Consider the following 7,102-nt stretch of genomic DNA (forward strand, 5'->3'; position numbering starts at 1 on the left):
AATGAAGAACTTTTCTGGTAATATTTTGCTCCTTTCTGATGGGAGCCTTGGCTTGTGAGAGCTTCCCCCTGTGAGCCTTTCCCAGAGGAGGGGTCACAGCACACCCAGGACTGTCCTGCTCTAGAAAGGGTCCAGGGTGCAGAACAACTTCTGGCTGAGCTCTCAGGGTTCCAGCCTGGGCTGCTCTCCTGTTCCAGAATTTAAAGTCTTTCTGCAGAGTGCTCACCCACGAGTGCAGGAACATTTTCCTTTCAAAATCCCCTTCTGCTTCAGCAACACTTTTATCCAGTTGTCACCAGCAGAGATGAATCCTGTCCCTCCCCAGCCTGTTTGCAGTGGATGGAGAAGAGCAGTCACACACATTGATTTCCTTTCCTCCCTGTCTGCTCCTGGCTTTTCCTGGGAGTGCTGTAAGTCACTCAGCTCTGTTTCTCTCACTGCTGCTGGCTGCAGCCTCAGAATTTGCCCACAATTTCATTACTGGCTTTGAATATGTATTTATTCTGTTTTGTGCCTCAACAATAATAAAAAAAAGTTTGTTCAAAGTTGTCAGGAAGGGCTGTGTTTGAAAGTAGACATGAATAGGTGTCACCTCTCACAAGGTGTGAGTCTGACATGTCCTACTTTCACTGCTAGCCTGCCCCAAAATCAGATTTTTCTCCTGCCAGCAGCATCCTCAGCTCTTGTGCTTCCCTCACACTTTGCTCTGGTCCTGGAGGAGCCCAGGGGATGCTGTTTGTGCAGAGGAGGGGGAAGCCAAGCAGGAGCAGGTCCCTGGGGAGGGTGGGCCATGTTGGGAAGGATGAATGAGGAAAAACTTATAAACATGATTACCTAGCAAAAGATTTTGAGAATATGGAAACCATAAGAGAGATTGCAATGAAAGCCATCCTTGAGATACCAAACCTTAGCTACTAAATAGAAGACAATAGGATGGCTGGCCAAAAGTAATCCCCTCTTGATCAACAATGCCCAAAGGTCAGAGAAGACCCTGCTAGCTTGGCAGAAGGGGTCCAAAGAGTAGTTTTTAGGGTTTAAAGTATAACACATTGTGGTAATGTAATGATTCTTATAGGTGTATGTAAATGCCATAGGATTTGTATCTTGTATTAGATTGGTTACTGGAAATTAGGATATTCAACACAGAAGAAGATTTATTGTATTATAAATGGGAAAATCTCTCTCTGACCACTCTTCCCTCTCTTAGAACCCTTCTCACCACCACAGGGGGGCTGGCACCCCTTTCCAGGGGTTTGGGGCCCCCCAGCTCCCAGCAGGGTGGGATGGCATTGCCATCCTGCACTCTGGGTTCCTTTGGCACCTGGTGCCAGGTCTCTCCTGCAAAGCCCAGGTGGTTTTTTTGGTGCTGTCTCTGTGTCAGTGCTGCAGGAACACCTCCCTGGGCTCAGGGTTTGCACCTCAGAGGGTTTCAGGGGAGCCCTTCAGAGCCCTGACTGCCCTCTGAAGGTGCCTCTCTCTTTCCAGTGATTACAGAAAGTGCTCACAGAGCCTTCTGCACCCAAAATCAGCCTTTGTGGAGACCCCTGTGTGTACTTCTTGTTTCAGCCTGTTCTGGAATGGGAGCAGACAGTAATTTCTTTGATGATTGCATTCTCTACTCTGCTTTGCTTGATGGTATTGCAGCCCTATACAAACATGAATGATTTGAGCCTTTCAGTGCCTCTTTGGAGTAAATCAGGGTTGTTAAGTCTATATTTGGACATGGCAGAACTCTTTTCTGTTGGTTTTAATAAACACAGTGAAACACAGCAGATTTAGAAAAACCCAAGCAAGGCAATAAAACACAATTGTGACAAGGCAAAATAAATGAAGTCACCTCATAGGAAGGTAGTATCCATTATTAATTAAGAAAATCTTCATTAGAATCATCCCCCTATGTCCTGACCTGTCTCTGCTGCAGTTCTTTTTCTGTAGAGTTTGCTCCAGCCTGGACAGGACTCAGAGATTTCTGCCAGGGCAGCCTGGGAGCATTTCTCCAGACCTGGCTCTGTGTCATGGTCCTGCAAGAGCAGCTCAGGACCCCACAGATAATCACAGCTCACTCCTGGGCTGTCCCTCATGGTTTGCAAGAATTGGACCCTCATTCTCCATTTCTTGTGCAGCTCAGGCTTTGTCCAGCCCTGCCTGGGTGTCTGGAGTCCTGTGTGCCCCCCAGTCCTGTCACACTCCCTGTCCTTCCCTGCAGAGCCAGAAAAGCTTTAGGGGGCTATTTCATCTTAAAGATTTTCATTTTTAATAAAAGATGCTCAAAAAAACCCCACCTCCACTATTCTGAGTCCCCATTTCACAGCCATCTGAAGCTGCTTTGGTGTCAGGAGCTTCTTTTCCCCGTGGGTGATGGACTCAGGATGGGCAGTGGGAAATGGCACAGGAATCTCTGCATGCTCCTCTTTGTTACTATTTTCTGTTGTTCAACTGACAGAGCCAGTTATGAAAGGGACATAAATTATTACATCCACAGAAAAGAAGTCTGTAAATGTTAATTTGCTTTTTAAGGGCACAGACAATATAATTTGGGGCACAAGTGGGAGAAATTACTTAGGAGCTGTGAAAGCAAACCAGAATAAAATTTACATTACTTCCTTTATTTTCCCTTCCCTTTGTCTCATCTTCTCTCTGAATTATTTCTCGCTTATTTTTCCCCTCCAGACATCACAGAGTTTTGATTTTCCTCTCACTACTTTCTTTAAATGGCCTAATGATAAAAAGTCTCCAGAATATTTCCACCAAGCCCCTTTGGTTTCATTAATGGAAAAGCTATGCTTTAAATTAAATATTTCAGTAGCTGGAAGATTAAAAAAAATTACCTGCAGGACTTGGCAGTTGAGCATTGCCAAGCAGGAGTGATGGGGCTGTTCCAGGGGTCAGAATGTGCCTTGGCCCTGGACAAATGCACAATTTGGAGTAAAAACAAGATGAATGCAGGTGTTCAGAGCTGGTTGACCACAGAACCAATCTGTTTTTCTGTGGGAATTTGCAAAATGTACTCCTGCCTTCTGGGGTTTTCACTTCTATTTGGTGTTTCAGTCCATTATTTAAGTAAAAAGAAGTGGAAGGATAGTGTTTAACTTCGAGAGCCACGTGGCAAATTGAAATTCTTTCTGTTCTGGATTTTTAAATTGAAAAATTACAGTTGTTCTGTGTGGAAAAGGAAGTTTCACAAGAAAATTATGGTGCAGTGGTGACAAGGCTGTACCTGAAGGCAAACTGAAATTGGAAAAATGGTGGTTTTGAGGGGCCATAACCCAGTGAAAAACAATTTCCCTGTGAAACAGCAGCATTTTCTCAAGGAAAAAGAGAAAACAGCAGAGCCCCTGTGGCCAGAGCCATCCCTGGAGAAGGGCTGGGCTGGGACAGGTCTGTCCTTCTCTGGGAGAAAAGGGCAATTAAGGATTGCTAATCCTTCCCCAGGCTGTGGAATCATCCTGCCTGGAGCCTGCATTCAGAGAGGTGGGGTTCCTAAAATAACCACTAATTCAGGAAATAGCTATTATTGGAACTGGAGTGTGTGTGCTGCACAGGAGAAGAGCAAATGTGAAGTGTCTGGGAAATTATAGTCATGTCACCACGAGTGACAGGTTCATTCCAAACATTATTTAATGGCTTTTTTTGTTTGTTTGTTTGTTTTTTTTTTTTTTTTTTTTTTTTTTTTTGTTTTATTTTTGTTTTGTTTTGTTTTGGTTTGTTTTGGTTTTTTTCAATTTTGAATTTTTGTTTAATCCACAGCACTGTGTGTTTTTATAGATATTTTTAAGTTGTTTAAATCATTGATATGAATTTTATAATGATGTTGATGTGGGTTTTTTCCCCCCCATTCCATCCTGTTCACTTCTGCTGCATCCCCTTCCCTCCTCTCTCTGCAGTGAAATTCCAGGACACTGCACAGTCTCAGCAAACTCACCTCATTTTAAGGAAAAAAACCCAAATAATCAGTGTGAGGAATAGCACAGCTCTGACTTGATTACTGCTGCAATCAGCATGAGGTATTACTGTGACTTCAGTGTCTGTTGGAGCAACTGCTATTTCTTTTTATTTTCTAGAACAGAGAAAAGAGAACAGCTTTTAACATATGTCTCCTTCTCGTGTGAGCTACCACACAGCTCCAGCTCCAATGCATACACAGAGAAGACATATGGTTTAAAAAGAAGTTCTTTTTCTTCAAAGAAATCCAGAAAGAAAATTCTCTTTTTAAAAGGAGAAATTACACTTTCAGCACATGTCTCCTGGTAGGAATGCTGAGAGTCAGGGACCTTGTACCAGATGTGTTAAACTCTTGTTGTTACTCTTCAAAATAAAAAGTCAGATTAATGCCCATGTTTAGGTTTCATTTTAACCCACATTTTTTGTGCATGTTGAGTTGTTGGTGTGATTGGTGAAGCTTTCAGAGCAGGGGACAAAGTTCCTCAGAAGGTTTTCTTGGTGTAGGCAAGGAAACACAAATGTGTTCTTGACCTTCTCTGGGCTCCCTGCTTGCTTTGAGAGGACTGTGACAGAAAAACCCATGTAACATTTGCCAACGTTAAAGAAGGTAAAAGGCACTGGTGTGACTGGAATGCAGGAGAATTTCTGACCACAGAAGCCTTGGGGGTGTCCAGGTGCTGAGAAAACACTGACACCCCTGTGCTGTGGTACAGGGGATGGAACCTGACCTTGAAAATGAATTACTGTTGAGCCAGCATAACCCTGCATGGTCGGGACCCCACTAGAAATAATACTGATCACTTTTATATTATACTTGAAAAGCTTAAAAATGGGTTCAGAGTATCCCAGTCTAGCTACATGCAAGGAAAATGCAATAAAAATCTATTATCAGCAAAGCAATCCATTCAGAAATGTTCTGTCAGACTCTCACTCATTCCAGGTGCTGTACAAGCCCATTTTCTGTATGTGCAGTTCCTTCTGTTTGGTTTAGGTTTTCATTAAGGAATGGGGTTTGTCTCTTTCTGGAATGGAGGGAAGGTGGGGAGTTTTTGCTGGATGCCCAAACACTGACAGATGCAACCATTTGATGCCCAGTGGGGTCCCTGGCAAGGCTTTGATCCCAACTCTCAGCAATCAGGAGAGCAAACCCATCCCTAACACAAACTCCACTGATTCCCACCGAGCAGGAATCCCATGCAGGGCTCCTGACAAGCCTGAGCTACCTGTTTGTGCTTGGAGGGGATGAGGAGCAGTAATTCTGTGTGCAAATCACAGAGCTTCAGTCACTGCAGAATGGTTGTGCTGCACTCACTCAGCTGAACTGAGCAGGTCACAGAAATATTATTGCAAAATGTGCTGGTAAATCCTGCCTGGCAGAGGGTGGTTCAGGCTCAGGGCTGTGAGTGGGGCTCTGCTCTCCCTCTCTGGCACTGGCACAGGGCATGGGAACTATCCCAAAAGTGCTGATAGTCCACAAAGTGCCTCTGGCAGTCCATAATTATGAGGCAGCGGAGCTGCAGTCACTCAGGCCATGCAGCTGATCATTTAAATAAGAAATAATTTATTCATCATTTAAATAAATACTCAGTGCTCACCCAGCACTGGGGTGTGTGGGGGTATTTTTATTTATTCCCTTCTTTTCAATCACCCAGAGCAGTGCAGGGGAGCAGCTCCTGGAGCTGAGATGCCCAAACTGCCAGGACTTGGCCAAGCAGGGCTGATGCCTTCAGTTTTAACTTTCATATTTCCAGACTCTGCTCTGCCTTAGTGTGCACTCTGAGCTCCACACAAAGTGTCCCAAGTTCTCCTCCCAGCTCAGCCACACAAACCAATCCTTGTCCAGCCCAGAACCAAGGACAGGCTGCAGCTCCAGCCCCAAAAAGTGCAAATGAGAGAATGGAGAGAGAATCTGGGAGGGTGGGACTGCAGAGCCTGGAGCTGGGGTTGGGCAGTGAACCCCAAGGTGGGAATGGACCAAATCTGATAAAAGTGTGAAACTCCTGACTCTGTGTCCATTTTTGGCTCTTGCACTGCCCAAGGTGAATCCTTTGAAACCTTTTAATAAATTTCACTTTATTCCTTTAACTCTGCCCAGCCCCTGTTCCAGGGGCCTCTCCAGGCTGGAGCAGCTCCTGGAGCTGAGATGCCCAAGCTGCCAGGACCTTGCCAAGCAATTGGAGGAAAAGGAAAGGAAACTTCACTTGTTTGCAGGCTGAGGAAGGATCTGTTCTCTCCCCTGGCCTTAGGGAGTGCCCCTCTCCCCTTCCTGCACCTGTAAAATGAGGCTGCACACCCTCAGTGCACGGGGCTGTTTGTATTTTTATGTGCTCTTTATTGTTTAAATCTCTCAAGTTTGGGTTTCTTTAGGCTCCACTGTGAAACTCTGAAGGTCGTTTTAATTGCACTATTTATAAATTGCTTTCTTGGCCACACAGTGCCACTCACAGCAGATTAAACCCAGGACTCTCTCTCTGCCTTTGTTTTATGGAAAAGATTGATAAGCTATTTACTCTCACTAGAATGGTTTACAAGTGAGCTCTCAGATAAATGATCAGGAAGAAGTTGGGGTTTTTTCACATGGAATTATTTTCCACAGAGAAGAATTGGGTTATTTTTCTCCATACTAACATGAGGATGCACTGACCAGATTCTCAGCTGGAGTAAATTAAGAGTCACTATTGATTTACACCATTTTTCCCATAATATTTTTCCTTGTACTGTAATTTTTTCATAATGCAAATCCTAATTTCTTCTCCTTGAACTCAAATTCTGAGCTCCTGTATTCCCACATCTGTTTATTTACTTTCTGCTTTGTATTCTTTTAGCTGGGTTTATTAACATGCTACATTTTCCTCCCCTGTTCCACACTATGTGCACTGCATGTCTGAGCTCTCATTTACAGTCCATGTTTGCTTGCTGGGATAATCTTATGTGGAAAATCAATAAAAAGGCAATTTAGGAATTTTCTCTGAAGTTTGGTTAAAGAAACTGCCAATCATTAACATGGGAGAACAATCCTGCTGCCTGGATCCCTCAAATTTCTGGCTGATTTCAGCAGATTTTGAGGGTTCCATGGACTCCAGAGCTTTAATCCATTGTCAGAGCAGGAAAATCAGGCTCTGTGCAAATCAGCTCAGCTCCAGGAAAAGGAAAATGCTCC

This window comes from Oenanthe melanoleuca, chromosome 15 (assembly GCF_029582105.1).
Source record: "Oenanthe melanoleuca isolate GR-GAL-2019-014 chromosome 15, OMel1.0, whole genome shotgun sequence".
Lineage (NCBI taxonomy): Eukaryota > Metazoa > Chordata > Aves > Passeriformes > Muscicapidae > Oenanthe > Oenanthe melanoleuca.